Genomic DNA, 21,465 nt, shown 5'->3' with positions numbered 1-21,465 from the left:
AGCTTTCACTCAGTCAGGTTATTCAGAGGGTCTCTTTTTCTACTTTAAAAGTGTATCACACAAGCAGAATAGGTCGAGATTTGCCTTGGTTTTGTAGGAAAGATTACAAGACACAAAGGAAGCAGCTGTGGCTTGGGATACCTGAGAACCTCCAGCCCCAGATGCCGGAGGACAATCCTGGGAAAGTAACAATGGATGTTCCCTGGGTCCATAGCCATTTGTCCATCTGAGACATGGTAATGAGCCAGATATCCTCTGTGACTGGGATACGCAACGCAATCACATGGAGTCAAGAGATTTTCGCAGGGCAGAGAGTTCCTCCGAGCCAGCTCAAGGCTGAGCCAAGGCGGAGAACAAGGCAGAGAACAAGGCGGAGAACCTCTGCCTGTTTATTTCTTACTTTTTATACATTTGTAGGTCTTGCTGAAGATTGGCTTCTGGAGTTTTCACCCCTTAGCCGAATGGCCAGATCAGCCATCAGTTACAATTGTTTTCAGGTTAGAAATATGCAAACAAAGGACAGAGAATGAAAAACAAAGGATTTGTTTATGTTACATCTGTGGGAAAAAGTGAAAACTGCTCCTAATATTGCACAGTAGCTAAAAAGTCTGACTCCATTTTATGAACAATCAAAAGGCTTTAAAAAACTCAGAAAAACCAGGGTGACAATCCTCACCTCATTTGCTTGTATCGCTGAGTCTTCAATTACTCTGTCAAATTAAATCAAAATCGGCAAAGAGTTTTGCAAGATTTTAGAGGGAACAACCAGACAGCAGAACCCAGGGCAACAAATGCATGTGGTGTGTGTTCACAGAAAGCCAGGCTAAACCAAAACTCCAGTGCTTGAAAAGTTGCTCATGGAACTACTTCCTTAGAAGTGTTTGTTGGTTTCCTATAGGAAAAAACAAGCAACCAAACAAACAACAAAAAAGTTGATTTAATTTTTATTAAATGGAATTTATCAGATATTGTCTCCCACTGGTAGTTCAGGAGGTGAACCTGTGTGCTGTTCTGTGTAAAGAAAATTTTCCTTTAAATAATAAATACATTTCTATAAAATTTCCAGTCCTCTGTTCCCCTGCTTATCCACCAAAGTAACAAATAGCCCAAATTAATGTGAGCAAAATTTACCCGCAAGCCCAGGACATTAACTGTGAAATGCCAGTACTCTTGAAACTTGCAGTAAAATACAGTAGAATTACTAAAATTATAAAAGCCAAAACCCCTATTGAAGTCCATGTATTCTTTGTTTATGCCTCTGCAGATTGTGCTAGACAAATATATAGAGTTTGCAAAACCCTTTGGGTGTCCCTGAAAAATGAAGTGGGGGATAAAAAGATTAGCTCCTCTCACAAGGGCATAATAAAGCTACTGAACATTTCTGTCTTAATTGTGCTTCTTGCTAGAATATAAGGGAAACTTACCACAGCTGAATAAAATGCTAAACTCTCCTAGCAGCAAAATGCTTCCTTTAATATAACAGCAGGAATATAAACCTCTCACTTGTAAGATATAGTTGACAAAAAAGGCTTATAACTCACAGAGGTTTTACATGGAACAGGAAAAAAAAAAAGCCTATGAAATTACTATTCTTGAAATATGATAATCTAAATCAGCAGTTTAATTTGCACTTCTGCATATCAGAGTTAATATTCCCATTGCATACAGACATAATAAAAAGTGCTGTTCCATTGACAACAGAAGATAACATTGTGAGTTTTCATTTTTTTAAATTTAATTTTCTCACTCATGAAATATGCCTTTTGCCACCTTTCAGTGCATCTGTCCTCCTCCGCTGGAGGATAGTGAACCATATTTAACACCGTAACTGTTCAACAGGAATGAAAATTCTAACCCTCCAAAAGGGAGGAGCACAATCCCTACTTGTAACCTTAACTCATGGGAAACAGAACCACATGATTGCTGTAGAGTAATTATGGTGAACGATAAGGAGGAAAAGCAGGAGTACCACAGAACAGCTGAGTGACCACAAAGGAGCTGGGATGGAGTTCAGTGCAGTATCGACATGAGTGGAGTGAGGAGTCTTCCAGTTGCTGTTGTCTGAACATGTGGTTTCTGGAAAGAAAGAGAAAAATCATTTAAAAAAACACATATGTGGTAAATCTGTTTTTTTCAGCTCAATCTACACTGCTCAGGTAGCTTAGGCTACTAAGAGAAAGGCTAAGGGTATAAGCCCTATGCAAATATGCCAAGGATAAAGAATTGCTTATGCAAAATAATAATCATGAGTATAAATGGGCCATTAAATAGAATCTGATTTCTAAACCATCAGAGCAGCAAGGGTAGGAAACAACTTCTCATTACCTATGGAAAATGTCTTTTGTTAGGCTGAGAGGACTACCAGATACACAAGCTCTTTCTTTGATCTGGAACAAACGAGTCTGAAACTTCAGATCATCTACAGTTGCTCTAAGTTTAAATTCATTAAATTCAGCAACTGAAGTCTCACTTTGGGGGTTGTTTTTTTGTTTGTTTTTGTTGTTTGGTGGTTGGGGGTTTTTTTGCTGGCATTGATGTGTTTGGGGTAGGTGTATTTAGATGATTTCTCATTATTTCTGGAGCGGTGAGGCCACACAGTGTGGGGAGGGTTGTGTGCAGGGGTCAGAAGGCTGCCTTGGAAAGGCCTCTCTGTATCATATTACTGCTTTTGGGAGGTGATGATGTGATGGAGCAAATGTGAAAGAAGACCTGAGAATTCAAGAGATCTTTTTTTTGCTAAAGCTGAGTCTTTAAAAAAATGAAGTTGTAACCAAAACTTGGCTCGATTCACCACTGGAAAGAGACTGAAGTTCCTTCCACAAAACATATGGCATATATGGCATATACAGAGCTTTGCCTAAAGTCAGTGAAGATATTTTGGGATTCTGTAACTCCTGCCATCTCATTTTCTCTCTAAAAATACCTATTTCCCAAATCCAAAGATACCTGAGCACTTGCAGCAACAACAGATGGCCCCTCCTGTGTGCAATAACTTTTCCAAGAACACAGATGCTCCCTCGAACGATTTACCTCCACATGGACAGAAATTAAAGCCTTTGGACCGGTGAGGAAATCTCTTTAAGACAGCTCCATATGCTGGTCAGAAAGTGATTTCTGCCATTTTAGTGATGGATGAAGGACCCCTGGGGCAGAGCAGTCACCTACTCACTTTGAGGTCACTGCCCATTGGTACGTAGTGGAGGTGGCAGTGCCACTCGTTAGGTGGCATCTCATGATCTAGGTATGACATGCAGCCTGTCCACTGCTACTGGCCTGCTGGCTGGCAATCAGATCCAAACTGCAGACATTGGAATGCTGCTGTTGGGATGTCCCAGCTGCCATTAAGGCCAGTGGAGAGCTGCTCTGTACAGAGCCAGTGGGGTCTGTGGTGGGATTCAAGAGATGAGAAGGGTCCTAGAAGCACTCCATACACAGAATCCATCGAAATATCCAAGTTTCTGTTATGTATTCCTCACAAAAAACCAAAACAAAACCAAACCAAAACAAACAAACAAAAAAAGGTGCTGAGAGCTTCCCATTCCTTTTCCTTGAAAGGAAAAGTTTTTTACTGATGTGCCAGAGAGCAAAGTTTTATCCATCTAGTCCTTCCCAGGAGGATACTACTGGTAGCAGTGATGCTGAAAGCACTTTGAAGTGAAATTCTTCTCCACATATTACCAGGAAATTTGTGTTGAAATGGCAAAGGATGAGGAGTCGAAAGCCGAAAGAACCTCTTTGTCCTTTTTGGTAACAGAATTTACTTTGTGAGGAGTAAAGAAGAAAACCAGAAGAGAAAGAAATAATATATCCTGCTGCTGGAATGTCACAAATTTATGGCAGGCACTCAGATGTCAAAAATTTACACCCAAAGGTTTCATTCACCATGTCACCACTGCAGATGGTGTTTATTCTGCTGTTTGCTGCAATTGCACCACCAAAATGTCTTGCCTAGAAAAACAATGTTTTGCTAAAAATCAGAAAGTATTTGACTAAACAATATTCCTTCCACCATCAGTCTTTCCCAGCTAGAGCGTCAAACAGAGGGGTGTAGCGGGAACACAAAAGTATTCTGGAAAGAAGAAACAGCTCCTGGAGGAAGGGATGAAGCAAACAGAGAGAAGGGAAAAGCTCTCCATTACCATTTACAAAGAAAATATCTTACCTGGGAGGAAGACTGAGAGAGTGTCCCAGAGAGCAAGACTTTCTCAATGAACAGAATTGTGTCTATCTGAACTATTCCTATGTAAAAAGCTGTTTTCTGACATTCAGACAATGAAGTATTTTAGCAGAAGTTGCTTCTAGCAGAAGTACTGAGACATTTGAAAAAAAACCTTGAAACAGAAAAAGCTGGAACAGATTTCCAAGGGTTATCTCCTAGCAATCATGATGTTTTTTAATCTTGGTTTCTCCTACAGTCGTCTTGAAATCTCTCTTTCTTCCTGCCTGTCCTCAGTTGCTGGCTGGATGGTTGATTTTGTCATCAAAGAATCTGGGTGAAATTGGCTCAAGGTCTCACAAAGAGGTCGCTGTCACTCGGTGAAACATTCTACAGCCAAACAGAAACTGAACACTCCCATCTAAAATTTAAAACTATTTCAATAGAAAAATAGAGACAACTTCTGTCAGTAAAGTGCCTCTTTCATGTCCTGCAGGATCAGGGCCTGAGTTCCACTAAATGTCTTTAAAATGTACATAAAGGAAATATTGCATACTTTCACAGAGAAAGTGTTCAAATGACCAAAATTTCAAAAACTAGCAACATTAACCCAAGTTAAAATACCTACTCTAAAGACAGACCTGATTTTATAATCCACTCATCCACCACTTCTTCCCAATGACTTTAGTGGAACAAACCCATTTAAAAGTCAGCCTACTTTCCTAAAGCAAGCTTTCAGGTAGATTTAGGATCACAGGTTTTCTTTTGAAAACCATCTGGTCTTGGCTGTGCTCAGCCTTAGCTCCATCACTTGTTTTAATTCAAATAACACAAGATACAGTGGCACTTCCCTTGGCTGTCAAATTTAGTCATACAACCGTAACGACACAATCTGAGAATGTGTCTGACATTTAGTGTGTGTGCTGTTTGTGTCTCCCAGACAATTTTCCTAAGTAAGGGAGGGAGCTAGTGAGGGTAATGGAAACCCCAGATGGGTTTTATTATGCTTCAGAAGCAACCAGCACGAATATGGAGCAAAGTACTCGTTTTGGCTCACAGCCTGCCAGGAGCCCAGTGACTCCTTCCAGCTTCCAGCATCAGTGGACTTCAAACCAATGGTTCCAAACTTCGTTAAATTCTGTCACTGTAGGTGAACAACAGATCACAGTCACCAGTGGCTATCAGAGACCTGTCTGCCATTAGGGCTGCACTTCTCTAAGTGTTGCATGTCTCTGTTCTAGACTTCCCAAAACATTAAGTTTTCCAGCAGCATGACACAATTCTTTGGGGCTTTATTTCTTTTGATGTTAAGAGATGGTAACAGAGCGGAATAATAAGAGTCTTAAGAAACAAACACATAATTTTTTTCAAATTCATTTTACATCTGTTCACAAAAGGCCTCTCTCTAGTCAGGGAACAGATCTAAACTAGCATCAGACTTGTTAGCCATTAGTTCTGCACTCTTAGATTTGTCTGCAGAAAATGATTTTGATAGCAACCAAAAGAGTGTTTGCAGACTTGTGGAACAAAATTATATAATTTAGTCATTTTCTGTGAGATAGTAATGACATTTTAATTGAAAAATGTACTCTGATATAATTACCCTACATCTTTATAAGCCTGCCTTAGGAGCACAGTAAAAGAATAAACGGCAATATTTTTACTGTACCACGTGAGAAAAGGCTCTCAAAGTCTTATTTGTATCATTTCATGCATGTATTTCATGTTCAGGCAATGGAAGCCTCATAAAAGCAAAAGGATTTCCTGATTTCCTCTGATCCAAAGGAAACTTTAGCCAGGTGAGTTAGAGGCAGACTGAGGTGGGACTCGCTCATACACCTGGGTGCCCTGTGCCCAGTATGTGTTGGGATATCTCCCTCAGCTTCCACCTGCAGCTCCCAAAGGACGTAGGTCTCCTACGCGTTGTCTTCTAAGAGACCATCTGCAGAGGGGTTCAGTGTTAAAAAATGTGACTGGATGCTTCTGTTTAGACACCTGGATCATTTTCTCCATGTCAGAGTCAATTTTGTTTTCCTAAGAAATTTTCCAGCTGAACCCTGAAAGGGCCGGAGGGAAGAAGATATGATTCCTTGTTTCTCCCTAACTTGAGCTGCTGCTCCTCTGCCATGCTTTCAGGAGCAAGTGGGGTTTTTTGGGGGTTTTTTTTCGGTTGGTTTTTTTTTTTTTTTTTTTTTTTTTTTTCAAAGAAACCATGCTGAAATTGCTGCCCAGAGCAGTTTTTTTTATTTATAATGCAGCCTACTCCCTCTGTGGAGCTGGAGGCACTGTGCAAAAAGTCATAATACATCTAATGAAACAGGATAAATAATTAAGCCCCTTGAATCCATGCTGTAGAATTATGGGGTAGAACAGTGAACAAAAAATTAGAGTTTTGTGGTCTTTTCGTTGCTCAAGTTTCATGTGATTTTGGAAGCCGTAAAAATTTTGGGGGAGTCTGTGAAGGAGCAGGAGACTGCCAAGGGCATGAAGGACAAGGGTTCTCAGATGGGAACCTGCTGATCTGGGATGCAGGGAGCAGTGCAGTGCAAAAGGCTGCTCCACCCTTCTCCAAACCAGCAGCACCTGGAATCATGGTGGGAAATGACTTGGAGAAATCCCACTATTAGAATTTCTGGAAAGATCAGCTCCTCTGGAAAAGACAGGGCCCTTCTGGAGGAGGACAACATTGAATGGGAAGAAAAAGAAACTCTGTGGACAGATAAAACAGCTCTCCGGGAGAAGACAAGGAGGCCCTCCAGGAATATGAAATAGCCTTAAGGATTACAAAATGTCCGTCTGGGTGGAGGCCTTTGGTCCTGAGAGAGGATATCTCCACAGGGAAAAAGCGTGAGTTTTTCTGCTAGGCTCAGAAACATGTGGAAAGCCATGCATATTGAAGTGGTTATTTTAAGTAGTGATGAATTTCAACCAGTTCTCAAAAATAACATCTGTCATCCTTGGTATAAACCAGAGGAGGGGTTTTAGTGTGATTTGTTTTAAAGCCATTGTGCTCAGGTTTTCAGGACATTTTCATTCCTTTGAGGTTCTGCAGCCTAAGGAATGGGGTACACCTCTGGTTTCCTGGCCTGTCAACAGAACATTTGTGGGTGGGTAAAGCCACAGAAGGTGGGAACTTCATGGCTGAGATCACCTGGAACTCAGACCAGCTCACCCAACCCAGTGCAGTATGTATCAACTAAATAAGACACTGATAAATGGTAGCAGTCAGATCCCCAATAATTAAGGGTCACAGTTAACACTTGGGTCTTAATGAGGCAACTTGTGCTGTTCCACCAGCTTTGGTGGAACATTTAATTTCCCACTGCTCTTGGGAGCATGATGGGAACATTTACCCTCTGGGGTGAGCCTCCTTCATCAGGTGTCTGTCTGAGAAAAGTTTTGGCATCAGCCTTGCTGCCATGGGCAGAGGGCAGGGAAGAAGTGGGAAGGATGACAGAAATCAGCGGTATGTGGGAAAAGATGAAAGCTGGAGGGAAAGCTGGCAGCAAGTCCCTCATCAAGAGGAAAACAAATCTATAGTTTGCATATATTTGTGTGTGTGTAAGAGCAGGAGACGGTGCAGAGACACAGAGACTGGGATTATTATTCATCTGCTGAGCTTATTGCCAGAAGCCTCGGACAGAAAATCCTCAACAACTGTAACGCAACATGTGGTCACTATTTAGCAATATTTCATAGAATCATATAATAGTTTGGGCTGGAAGGAATCTTTAAAGTTCACCTGGTCCAACCACTCTGCAATGAGCAGATCCCTGCCCAACCTGATCTTGAATATTTCCAGAACTGGGGCAGCTACCACCCCTCTGGGCAACCTGTTCCACTGCCCCACCACTGTGATTTTATCCGATGTGAATACAGAACCAGAGCCTTCTGCCAAGTTTTGGCACAGCAACTGCAGCTTTTGTTTCTTCTTGTGAAACCAAACTCAGACGTTTTATGTTTTCAAAGGTTGAGCTGTACAGGCTGTTCTAGAGACAACTCTCTATTTGTCTGTACATCCAGAAGGAACATGGGGGACAAAAGCAACAGTGAAAAGTACCAGGTATTGAATTTTTCTCTGGAATGGTAGCACTAGTAGCTCATTTTCCTTCCATACAGGGTTTTAGCGCTGAATAGACTCAAGGACGCAGTGTAAGAAGCCTTTACAATTGCTGTTGAAGAATCTGATACTTCTGTGACTGTCAGGCATTCTTAGGCCGTCACTCAAGGCTGTCACTCAAGTTCAGTCCTTTGTGATCTACTGAAGGATAAGGCTGCCTGTCCTGTTTAATTTTGCTCAAGTTAAATTATGCACTATGTCTTTCCTGTCAAATCCATGAATATTTATCATTCAATGAATAACCAGTCCATAAAAAAAGCCAGCTGATTCAGCTAGGGTAGGAATGTTTTGCAACCTTGGTTATTATTCTATTATTGCCATGTAAGGCAGAGATGAAAATGACCTATCAGACCATTCAGTGCAACTTCCTACAAATTCAGGACTCTTACGTGTTAGAGCTTTATTATTAGGTGCTACAGAGAAAAAGAACCTTTCAGAAAATAACAGTATTCAAAAAGCACTTGTCACTTAATAAATTTTAATGTCAAAAAGCCAAGACTTTATCTCAGTTATTCAAAAGCACACGTCAAATTAACATCCATTTAAACTAAAATTAGGCATGCTCTCTCTGGCAAAGAGCTTGAAGCACACAAAATGCTCTTAGGAGAGCTGCTAGTCACTCCTGTCACAGCAGAGCAGAGCGGCGTTTCTCCGGCGCCGTCAGTGACAGTACATCTGGTGTGAAGTTTAAGGCATTACACAGTGCAGCACAGAGGAGCCAGAAGTTCAGCCAGAGAAAAGCATAGACCTGCATGGTCTTAGACTGCTGGGAGCTCCCCCCAAAGTATTGCATCCACCTGTAGCTTCAGAGTGGCCTTTGCTTGGGTGGCATTGCTGGAGAGAGACCGCACGCAAAAGGCTTTCCAGGGCTGGGTATTTGAAGGGGCAATTAAAGGGCACCTGCTCTCTGTCCAGTAGCTCTGGACTGAGGATGAATTTCAGTCATGAAATTCAGATCTCTGCTAACTCTCTGGAGTGGTAAAGTAATGAGAGGAACAAATAAAATAACTCCCATTTAAAAAAAAAAAAAAAAGCACATTTCCATTTATCACCTCCGCAACAGGCACAGGGAGGCTGTCAAGATGTGACATCCACCCCTCTTGGGAGAGCAAGTCTGCTGATGTGTCTGAGGAACTGAAGATGGCTGAAGGAAGAACTCACCTAGAGTGGAAGGATCTAATGAAGCTGCCAAACCCACCTGTGCTTCAAAAGCAGCTGTACCTGTAGTGCTCTGTGTAAACACTTCTCTAAGCTGTTTTTCTTCTTTAATTCCCAGCACTTGTGTTTCACAACCATCACTTTATCTCTAGGATTTTATTTACAGTAAGGTAATGTAGGTTTTTCTTTCAAAGGTTCTGCTCAAGCAATTCACAGCAGGATATTTTCTGCTCCAGGCCACAACAAAAAGTGGGAATTACGGACTGCAGCTTTGTTACTCTAAAGCCACAGAGCATCCCAAAGCCCAAAGTGTCTTACACAGGGATGATAACTCCCACAAAAAGCAATAAAGAGATTGCGTCAGTAGTGACAAATCAGCTTAAATATTTGAATGAGAGAAAGAAATAGCTCCTGAGCTCACCTGCACAATTTTGAAATGCAGCGGTGTCATCAGAAAGCACTCCTGACACAGCTGTGGAGCTAACTTGTGGGAGAGGGAACATGCAAAATGGCAAGAAGTTTTAAGTCAACTGACACATCTAAATGTGTCACAAACCGGAATAGTAAGAGTGACAGAAGAAAATTAAATGTATTCAGTATACATATGTGTATATTTAGCTGTAATTATCGACTCTATGTGTCAGTCATTGCATAGGAGGAATGTCAAAAGCCTGTAAGGCAGTCCTGTGAATCATGGGAAATTGGAGGTATCGAGCCCATCCAGCCACATATAGAAATTCTGCTGCTGTTCTTCCAGTAAATCTGACTGAATTGTTAAAAGCCAGTGCAGAGAGTTTCCACAGAAATTAAAGGAAAAGACAGAATACTCTGACTGAAAATACCAGATAGGAAAAAATAACCACACTTGAATCCTTCAGAAATTAACAGCTAATGTGGGTTAAAGAAGAGAAGAACTACAAGGAAACTGTATTTTAAAAACAATTCTATAATGCTGCAAATCTCTCTATTTCTCCCTTTCTCTCTCTGTTTCTCCCCTCCTTTCTACGTTTAAAAATATTTTATTTATTGATTGAACTAAGAGCATGATCCGCCAAGAGAGAGAGGGAATTCCGGATTCTTGATGTCTGGGGATTTTGGGGAGGGTTTTCATCCTGATCCAGTAATTCACTCAATCTATGCAGTCCCTCAAAGGATCCAAAATCCCATATAAATCCATATTCACAATTAAATGTGGGAACTAGCTCTTGCTAGTTCACAGGGGGTATGAGAAGCAGGCAAGGGGAGCACTCAGAGGAAGTGGTGAAATTGAGCACAAGCACACCTCCCCTTGATGACGTGGGATTTTTGTAAAAAAAAAAAAAGACAATACAGATTTGCACCCAGATTTGCACCCAGGATCATAAAAAACACCTGGCAGTCCTGGAGTTGTACAGATAAGCAGAGGTTGTATCTTGGTTCTTCAGGTTTCCAGTACATGACAGAACCACCAAGCAAGCAGGCAGTTTCCTTGGGGTGCAAATTGTCCTCTTCTTCTTTGTGATTGCTGTGTGTACACAGACACAAAGCAGGAGAGAAAAAGGGGCCAGGAACCAGTCAGTGTGTGAAGTGCAGGCAAAACACTGTCACCTCCCTGCACTGCTCCTGCTATTAGAAATGTTGTGTTAATGACTAAGAGCAGGAGCTGTGCAGCCATGGATTTACCAAATCTCAGCTTCAAGGCTGTGGAAACATGTAACCTCAGCATGTGACAACACACCTGCCCTGCCATCACCACCTTCATCAGCATCCTGTGCCTCACCACACTTCTCAAGAACGGCGTGAAAAAATTAGTTAGGAATGGTAATTTTTTGGTGTGAACAGCAACACGACTGCTCACCCTCCACATTTTTAACAGGAGTTACAGCATCATGATTTTGCTATCCTGCAGTACAGCTTTCTGGCGTGGGAGTTTTTCAAGAAGAATTACTGTTATTAGTCTTCATCTTCATGTGAATGTTCCCTTTCCAGAGCTCTCCTAAGCTAGCCTGAGAACACCTAAATGGAAATTGGGTTGAAAAGCTGTCATTTGCCTGCTCTACCTGACAGTAAATTTTCAGTTCGTGTATGGATTTTCTTTTCTGTTCCTCAAGATTTGTGGCTTGACTGTTGTACTGCAGGAGGGAAGAAAAAAGTGTGGGCCAGGGTAAAGTCTCTCTGGGAGCACAGTGAGTGCCTCTTTTGTGAACTTGCTCTCTCTTTGCTGACTTAACAAGAAGAAAATGAGCTCTCCCTTCATACTCTATTGCAATTTCAAGCTGCAGCCCAAACACATCAAATCCACTGAAGAAAGCTATACATCCCCCAGCTGCTTCATACCTGTCACAGATGCACCAAATGTGTGCATGAAGTGACCTGCGCTGGTTTTACATTGTACCAAGATACACAATATTTTCTACTCTGTGGCACTCAGATTTGCATCTATGCAATTAACAGCGATGTTTAATTTAAAAAGCCAGCCAAGCAACAGCCTGATGGAAAGGCTTGAGTACTGGGAAATCGATGAAGAAATGATCTGTGATCTGAGCTTTTGCACTGCTCACTCAGGAGCAGCACTTCCCTGAGAGCAGATGCAACCAAGGGCTGGTAGAAGTGGAACTGATTAACAGGGCAGATATCACTTGAAGCATCCACCCTTTCCAAGGATGGGGAGAAGAAATTTATGTTAACTGATCTTCCTTCTAATGAAGGCATAAACAACAAAGCCTGCAAGGATCTCCCAACAGGGAACAATCAGCCTTGCTCCAGCCTGCTGGAAAACAGCAGCAGCAGCACAGCAGGCTGCTTTCTGCTTACATGGTACTTATACAGTACACTTATATAGAATTAGAGGTTGGAAGAGACCTCTGAGATCATTGAGTCCAACAGTTAACCTAAAAGTGCCATTTTCACCACTAACCCCAGTCCCCAGGCATTGTACTCTCATATGGCACATGGTATTTTCCATTCTGAGGTCTCACAAGGTGCCTCACATCGGTACACGTACCCTGTTGTTCTCAGGAGAGCAGTGCAGAGGACTCTGTTACCATTTTCAGGAACAGAACACAAAGAGGGTCTGAGAGGATAAGGCAGAAACACGATTTTGTGGCAGAACTCCACTCCATCCATGGTACCAGCCTGCCAACAGCACTTAGACCACTCACAGATAGGAGCTTTCAAAAAGTGTGGTAACGACTGGACATTCCAATCCACACCACTGTCTCTTATGGCTCCTGGCGTACTTACCTCTGTGACAGATAAAAATGTGATGAGTTTTACTTCTGACCCACTCTGTTGCAGATATTTATCAATTGTGAGCTTATGTTAATCGCAGGAGAGTATGTTCCATCTCCTTAGTCTCATGTTTACACCATTAGTTATGGCATATCCTATTTTCCATTTAAACAGCCCACTTAGTACCACTGATTCAAAATACAACTTCTTCACAAGACTGAATCGGTTTTTCAACACCTGAAGTTTTCTTTTGTCAGTCCACGGGTGACAGCTGACTCCAGCACTCTCCAGAGTCATGGCCTATGGCTTTTCTGAAGTCCTCTAGACAGCCCTGCTTTCCATGGCTTTCTTGACCCTGAGTGAGTAAAGACCCTTACCTCCTGCAACTCCAGCTGTGGAGAGGACCATGGAGTTCATGTAAATCCTTGGCTGGGGGTGTTTGGGGCTGGCAAGGAGCAGCTTGTGGTGCTCTGTCTCAGGTCTCCACACCTAACTGGCCCTACGGAGCATGCAAGGAGCTTATCCTCCTTCTGGGTTGTCCTCCATGTGATCTTAATTGTAATTTCAAGATCTGAGCCCTCATTTTGAATCCTGTGTTGGAGCAGCCCAGCCCTGCTCAGCTTCAAGCCTTCCTCCTCCACTTGGGATTTCCTGATTCATGGCAGCCTACCTGAAAGCAAGCAGCAGATTATGGTATAACCTACAGCTACCCACTTTGAGGAACAGAGAAAATACACCAAAATAAAGAAGGCTGAGGAGCTGACTGGAAAGAGAGGACATGGCCAGGAAAACTCAAGTGAGTGGCAGCTATGGCCAGCACAAATCTCCTCCTCATGTGCCAGTTTACCACTGAACAGCAAGTAACAGTGACAAATACATGTAAAGTTTCATGGCTAAAATGATTTGTATTTTGGGTACAGATACTGGACTCCTCCGTTTAATGCTGGCATGTGAAATTATCAGTTTGCAGCCTCAGGGATAGAGACAATAACTGCTGCTGCACACATTGTCAGTGCTGTGTATTTTTAGACTCTTGTAGGCGTTTGTAGTCATTTCAAAGTGTCGTGATGATTTCTTTTCATATGTTTTCCTGCAAGAATGGAGATGGTTTCCTGCGGTACCTGGATATAATGACCAGTGTGAAAAAAAAGGCCAAGTGACTCTGTTTTTCTTTAAGGTCCAGAGCAATTCTGAGCCTGCACAGACATTTCCTTTTGCTTTCCATGTTAAAGAATTTGTGATGGCAGCTAGAAGTATTTTTCATGACTCTACCCATTTTACCCTGCCCCCTAGCAGGGACATGCTGCTCAGGGGTTGCAGGATGATTTCACTCACAGGGACTTAGGATGGGGCTGGTTTTCTCCCTTGCGCTCCCTGAAGACATACGGTCCTTAAGACCATGATAATTATACCCGGTTGCCTGTATTTCATTACAAAAGAAAACCTGTGAAAATTAGATTTTAGTGGGTTCACAGTTCCTATGAGATCACTGCTGAGTTGTTCAAGAAATAATATCATTTTTCCACAAGAGACTGGAAGGGCTGAGCTGAGCCCTGCAGGGAGCTGGGGCCAAGGAGCCACAGGAGAGAGTTGGAGGGCAGCACTTGGCTCCTTTCAACTCACCCATGGCAAGGATACAAAGTGGGGCCAGGAAGTGGGGGAAAGCCCCAGCCAGGGCAAAGGGGGAGTCATGGGTGGGCAGAGCAGGAGTGGTCAATCCAGCCAGCCAGGGAACAGAAAATGTGGAACAGTTCTTGTACAGCTTAGCCTGAAAAAGAGGTGAGCGGAGATGCAAGTGGAAAACGTTGGTAAAGCCCTAAGAGGCACAGATGAAGCTGCTAGTCTCCACTATTACAAAACACAGGAGGTATCAAAAGAAGCTAGCTGCATCCTCATGAACATCATTCCCTGTTTTAAGTGGCCAGCATTCCCTGATTTCCAGAAATTTAGTTTTAAATGCTAGCCCTTTCCAAGTCTTCAGAGGTTTGGAGTAGCTGACCCTAAACATAATGTTTAAATGTTTAAACCAGAGGCAACCTTAGTTCCCCTTTAACCAAGGTCTTCTGCAGGGTTTTGTGCTGAGTGCCAGTCAGCCAGCCACTTGCAAGGGACTAAAAGTATTTTAGTACCTGCAAATCCATCAAAGAGGTCCTGCATGATTTTCAGATCACATTTCTGTGAAAATCCTCCCATGCAAAAGGATGATTTCTGCAAGGGACACCAACAATGCAACCAGCTCCAAGGTGATGCCTTAAGTTTTAGCTTTTATACTTGCCAGATTCTGTATGACATTGGTGTATATAACTCTGAACTTCACATGGAGTGCTAGCAAGTTCTCTTCCCAAGGTAGTTAGACAAAGCAATTCTTTTCCAGCCCCAGAACCAAGGACACCGTTGCAGCTTCAGGCCCAAAAAAGTATAAACAACAGCAAATTAAGGCGAGCAAACTAGGACTATGGGACCTCATAACCTGAAGCTGTAATTGGACCATTAACCCCAATATGTAAATGGACCAAAACTTCTAAAAGTGTGAAAATTTGTGACTCAGGGTCCATCTTGGGTAGAGCCATGTCTGGGCTCTTGTACTGCCCAAGGTGCATCCTTTGAAGGCCTTTTAATAAATGCCTACTTTATTCCTTTAACTTTGTCTAGCCTCTGTTCCAGGTAGTCTCTTTAGGCATCAGAGCTATATCCACAAAAAGAAAAAGCCAAGGCAAAGCAGGTGAGGAAGGGAGCATCCATTGCAGCCTCGTGCTCCTGTTGTGCACTGCTGTGTCCCTGCTCCAAAGAGCTCTTCCTGACCTTTCCACACCAGTCCCAGGGTGGGCATGAAGCACAGCGGCACAAGGACAGCAAACACAAGAAATACAAGAAACTCTTGGCAGCATCCTGCTGGTGGCTGCCCCAGAGGCTTCCTGGGCAGCCTGGGTATGCAGCAGTCCCAGTTTCTCATGGCTACACTGCCAGACAAGCTTGCTAGACAAGAGTCTTGTAGGACCTTAGGGTTTATTACTGCCTCAGCAAAAACATGCCCACTCTCAGCAATACCAACCCAAATTTATGGGTTCATATGGAAGAAACAGACACTGGCACCAGTATATTCTCATAATTTGGTTTATTGTATGTTCTAAACAACCTATTGTTGCCAGTATTTCTTGTGTTATATGCCATCAGTAATTCTGTCCTCCTCATTTATCAATTAATGTTTTAATCAAAAGGTACCCAGCCAGTTTAACTCACTGAACAACTCTGCTGTGGTTGTAATCATGGCCTCTAAATATCCAGCACTGCATCTGCAGTCAGTGGTAGAGATCATCCATGGTACGGCTGTTCTCTCATTCTGCAGAAACAGCCAAAAGTAAACAGCAGTGAGAGACAAAATAACTTTCTTGTTGCTTTTAAACATCAGCCACAGCCTACAAGGAACTGGAGAAAAGGATCTCTCTTATAAAGCTGTAATTGTCTTTTTTCAAAATTATTATTATTAACTGAGCTTGATAAAATATCTGGAGAATCGCAGCTAAGCTCCAGGATCACCAAGATTTCAGGAAGCGGTGTCTCTGCTAGAAGAGAGTCCTCTGAGTGTGCTGGAAAGACCTGAGGCCACCAAGTCTGTGTCACTGAACTGACTCTGCACAGGGTTAACCTGGGTGATGGGGCAGAGTGCACCCACACTCTGCTGCTGTTTGCTGATGACAAACAGGCAGAGGTGGCTGATACGCCAGAGGGGCGTGCTGGCACCCAGAGAGAACACAACAGGCTGCGGAAATGGACTGGAAGGCACGCCGTGAAGTTCAACAAGAAGTGCAAAGTCCCACACTTGCAGAAAACAATCTGAGGCACCAGTCTATGCTGAGGGCTATCCATCTGGGAAGCAGCTTGGCAGAAAAGCACCTGAGGGTCCTGGTGGACACCAAGTTGATCATAACCCAACAATGTGCACTTAGGGCAAAGAATGTGAATGGTGTCCTGGGCTTCACTAGGAGAGGTGTTGCCAACAAATTGAGGGAAGTGACCTTTCCTCTCTGCACAGCTCTGGTGAGGCCACTCCTGGAGTCTTGGGTCCAGTCCTGGACTCCCCAGTACAGGAGAGACTCCAACAAAGAGCCATGAAGATGATGAAGGTTGTGGTGCACCTCTCCTATGAGGAAATGCTCAGAGAGCTGTGACTGTTCAGCCTGGAGAAGAGAAGGCTCAGAGAGATCTCATCAATGTGTATAAATAGCTGAAGGGAGGGTGCAAACAAGACACAGCCAGGCTCTTTCCATTATGCCCAGTGTGAGGACCAGAGGCCATGGGCGCAAACTGAAGCACAGGAATTTTGTGACCCCACTGTGGGGGTCACCAAGCACTGACATAGGTTGCCAGTTTTCAAAAGCTGTCTGGAAATGGTCCCAGGCAATTGGGTCTAGTGGCCCTGCCTGAGCATGGGAGGTTGGCCCAGATGACATTCAGAGGTGCCTCTCAACCTCAACAATATTGTGGCTTTGTCAACCTAATTGCCCCCACCACTGTGTGCTCTTAGCACATCGCTCTGTCAAACTTTCTTCACAATGAAGTGACCTGGAGAAGAGGTGACTTCTTTCCCATTCTCAGCTTCTGGAGGCAGGGACAAGCAGCACATTCCCATACGGTGACAGGAAATGCATATTCCCAACATGGTGCCACGTGATCCTTGGCACAGGACCAGTGATGGTGGGAACAGCGTACCTGATGTGGGCAGAAAGACAGGATGTCCCCATGGGCTTTTGTGGCTGCAAGGCGTTCCCCAGCTTTCTGAGGCCATGGGAAATTCTGGTTCCTGGCTCTTCTTGTAGTCAAACCAGTCTTTCTGAGTGGGAAAGCCATCTCCCAGATCCCTGGTAATTGCTTTTGTGGAAAATACAGTTGGGGCTAAATAACTCTACAAAGATAGCTTTTCTGAAATTAATTATTTTCAGAAGGAACTGGGATTCAGCCAAATGCTAATGAAGCCAGAGGGAGATGGGAGCTGGGCCATTCCTGAAACAATGGAAAAGCTTCACCAGCAGTTTAGGAGCTGGTTTAATTTTATTCACAAAACGAGACAGACACTGCCCTTTGCAGCCACTTTTCACACATGAATTTTCCATTCATTTTGCAAACAGTATCACTTAAATCCTGCACTAGTATTTTAATACTAAGATTAAAGACTTCCATACAGTGGGAAAGCCCAAAACAAAACTTGAAAATATTAATGAAGTCAATGAAAAATGGGGTTTCTGAAAAATGTCTGAAGTAACTTGTTTAGTGTGAAAAATAGGATAGGAAGAAAAGCAAAATGGAAAGAAACCTGTGAAAGAGGGACTGCCTAGTATTTTTTAAGCCCAGGTATAAAAAGAGATGTAAGTACACAGGGGCATGAAGGGCTGTAAGTCGTGCTGTCATGACTGGCCACAAGATAAATAAATGAGAGGGTCTAATGTGTTTGACACTACAACCACCTGCAAGAGCAGCAATAAACTAAGAGATCTGAGAGAACTGCTTGATCACAAGGAGCTATCAGGGATGGCAGGGTAAGTGGTAGACAAAAGTTTTAGAGTCCAGTGGTTTGCTCTGTGCCCCAGCATCTGTCTGAACAACTCACCAGATCAAAGAAAATTTTAAAAAGCATTTCTGTCTCCGTCTTTTTTGGTTCTTGTGTGTTAAAAGTTCTTTTTTGCTGAAGCCAGTGCATGCATTGCCAAAATGCTGTGGCCGTTCACAGCACCGGATGTGTGTGTGTACAGCACAGTAAATCAAACACAGAGAGTGTTGATGCTGGTGTAGGTGCTGGCATCCTCATCACACCCACTGCCACTCCTAAACATGTAATTTGATTGAGAAAGAAGCGAGCAGAAGGAGAGCAGGCAGAGGAAGTGCTGTCATCAGTGCAGATGGACAAACGTGGTGCACAAACACACTCACCTTGGCAGAACTCCAAATCTGCTCATTTCATTACTCTTCAGGTCTCTTGTTCCAGGGGTTTCCAACAGATTTCTTCTCTGACTTACTCATACAAGATGCTGAAAATGACGGAAGAGCTGATGAGAATGGGGAGGGTGAAGAAGATGTTGGGAAAATAGTCATACATGTCTGAATCACAGACCAATAACCTGCCTGCTGGCAAGTTTTGGTTTTGCTCATTTGTTATTACAAAGCTAGAAGTTAGTTTGTTCAAATCCAATTTTTTATTTTATTGGTGGATTTTGAGTTTTTTTTTACAAACAAGTCAGGCAATCAGGAGAACAAAGCAAGATAGTGATGAAGAGAGAACTTGTTCTGCTGTACTCAGGTCATTTCACCTGTGCCTTAGCTCAGCTTTGTGTAAGATGGAATCAAAGCTTTCCTTGTGGAAGTGACTTGATGTTTTATTGCTGTAAAGCAACTTTATCTCAGGGCTTACAGTTAATAACCACACAGGGAGTTATTTAACAACATTAACAGCAGCAATGACAGCATTATCAAATCAGTGGTGTGTTTGCCATAGAATTCAACACTTTCCAAAGGAGGAAAACAGTGAGGCTGCTTTGGGCTCTGCCTTGTTTTCCCCCCCGGCCCCTGCCCTCTCTGGCCTAAGATGCTGGAACCAAAATTTCCAAGCAAAGTTGCTTTTCTTGTTACTTTAAAGGCATCTTGAGAGCAAACTTTTTTTTCCTACAGATCAGTGTGTTCAGAAGGGAGAACTTTCTGCCAAATTCCCATTTCCTCCCTTCTATTTAAGCTTGTAAAGTTGTTGGTGTAACCATTAATAACTGGTTAATTGTTTCCTTGGGGAAAGGAGTGACACCTCTTTCAGTGCAGAGGTGCTGTGTGAAACCTACCTTGGACTTGCGGGTTTTGGGATGCTCCTGTCTCCATCTGTAGTTGTGGTGGGTGCTGGCCAGACCTTAGCATGCCTGTGAATGACTGAGGCATTCCACTTTCTGAGATCCTCCAGTGAAGTGCCCTGATGTACTGAAAATCCAGGTGCCCCCTCCCTATAAAAGGAACCTTCATGTACTAGTTTCTCTCAACCCTGCATTTGGGTCCCATCAACCCCTTGCAGTGCTACAGGCTGGGGGGAAAAGTGACTGGAAAGTGACTCAGCAGCAAAGGACCTGGTGGTGCTGTTCAACAGCAGCTGGACATGAGTCAGAGTGTGCTCAGGTGGCCAGGAAGGCCAATGGCAGCCTGGCCTGGATCAGCAATGGTGTGGCCAGCAGGAGCAGGGCAGGGATTGTCCCCCTGTACTCGGCACTGCTGAGGCCACACCTCAAGTCCTGTGTCCAGTTCTGGGTCCCTCACTACAAGAAAGATGCTGAGGGGCTGGGGTGTGTCCAGAGAAGAGTTTACAACTCACACACTCTCACTTTCTCAGCCCACCTTTCCCACATGTGGCTACCTGCACCAGCAGAGGCAGGTGAGTATAAGCATCTTCCACCCAAAACATCCTTCCAGCAGCTTCTTACGAGCTACTGGTTTAAATTTTCCCTTTGTAGCATGGCCTTGGCCAGAGCAGTGTTGGCCATGTCCTCTTTACACCCAAATTTTCCTCCCCCATAGGCATGAAGAAAGCAACACAAAAGCTTGCCTACCTCTTCTTCATCCCTAAGATGATGATATATTTAAAAAGCTCCATGGTCTGTAAAGAGAATGATTTAACAAAAGCTTCAGGGTAAGTTAGTTGTGGCACAAATATATTGGCAGATGTATGGGGTTTTTAAACCCTCCTCTCATAGCGAGAGGATAAAATTCCCAACACAAATGGCAACTCTGCAGCAAGATTCTGACATAATTACTGTAATTATATTGTCTCTGCACTCTCTCATAAATCAGTGACAGTATATATTTAATGAGCCCTTTCCCATTCAGCAGGTTGCTCCCAGCCGCTCACATGTGCAACTGCAATGCAGAGGTATCTTAAAATAAAATTAACCCTTGGAAGCGAGGCCCCTCTCTGCGAGGATGCGGGAGAGTGTCTCAGAGGCTGGCACAGCACACCCTTCCCTGCACAGCTGGAACGCACTGGCAGGCTTCAGAGCAAGGGCTGATCCGCCTTGGGGAGGAAAATTTTGCCAGTGCCGCCTGAGTGAGCTGGGAGCAATGGACCGGAGCGCTGTCAGAGTGTAACCTGCTGGCAGCCTGCTGATGGGTTACACCCGGCTCAGCCCACGGTGCCTGATGTTGCAGAGTCTGATGCGGTGTCCTGTAGGACAGCCAAGGGCTGCTGTGACTTCCCCTAAGGTCTACTCAAAACAGAACCCCACCAAACAAGCAGTCTTGCACCCTCAGCTCCCTGAGGGGTTTAAATTCACACCACAAGTGCAGGTTTGTCCTGAGGATGCGGGCACCTTGATTTGGCTTCCTGCAGTGCAGCTTTTCTTCTTGAATCTCAGCTTGTCAAAGGAAAAAGAAAGCAATTTCAGCAGACACATCTGTGCAACTCAGGATTTACTTCAGCATCAAATAATACGAAGTACCAATTCAGAGTTCGAGGCAAACACACACTAGCCTGAAATCTATTCCTGGGCTATATAATATTGTCAGACAAACATTTTAGACATTAATTAAACTATCCCTTTACATTTCTCCCCTCGCTGGTAGCCGGCAGCGAATGAATCTTCAGATGCTTTGCAGATGAAGGGGTTTCTTGGACTGGACCTGCAGTGACATCTCGTGGTCCCCGCCGAGGCGAGGCGCTGGCTGCTGAGTGGCAGAGCCCCCGACCCAAACCTGGCCCCCGTGCCCCCGGAGCACAGCGCTGCTCAGCGCTGCTCAGCACAAACCTCCCTGGGGACACAGCTCCACCTGGGGTGGCTGGATGCTCCTCGGGGAGACCAAC

At 43.7% G+C, this 21,465-nt stretch overlaps 1 long non-coding RNA gene across 1 annotated transcript; it reads right to left on the bottom strand.

Moving 5' to 3' along the window:
* Positions 1-1,875: 1,875 nt before the first annotated feature.
* On the bottom strand, positions 1,876-19,604 carry LOC120749655 (uncharacterized). The gene is made up of 3 exons (XR_005699718.1): positions 19,466-19,604; positions 18,570-18,667; positions 1,876-2,076 (listed from the first exon to the last, which is right to left on the bottom strand). It is a non-coding gene; the product is annotated as an uncharacterized LOC120749655 (long non-coding RNA).
* Positions 19,605-21,465: the final 1,861 nt, after the last annotated feature.

This window comes from Hirundo rustica, chromosome 2 (genome assembly GCF_015227805.2).
Source record: "Hirundo rustica isolate bHirRus1 chromosome 2, bHirRus1.pri.v3, whole genome shotgun sequence".
Taxonomy (NCBI): Eukaryota; Metazoa; Chordata; class Aves; order Passeriformes; family Hirundinidae; genus Hirundo; species Hirundo rustica.
This window is presented reverse-complemented; position numbering and strand designations above follow the sequence as displayed.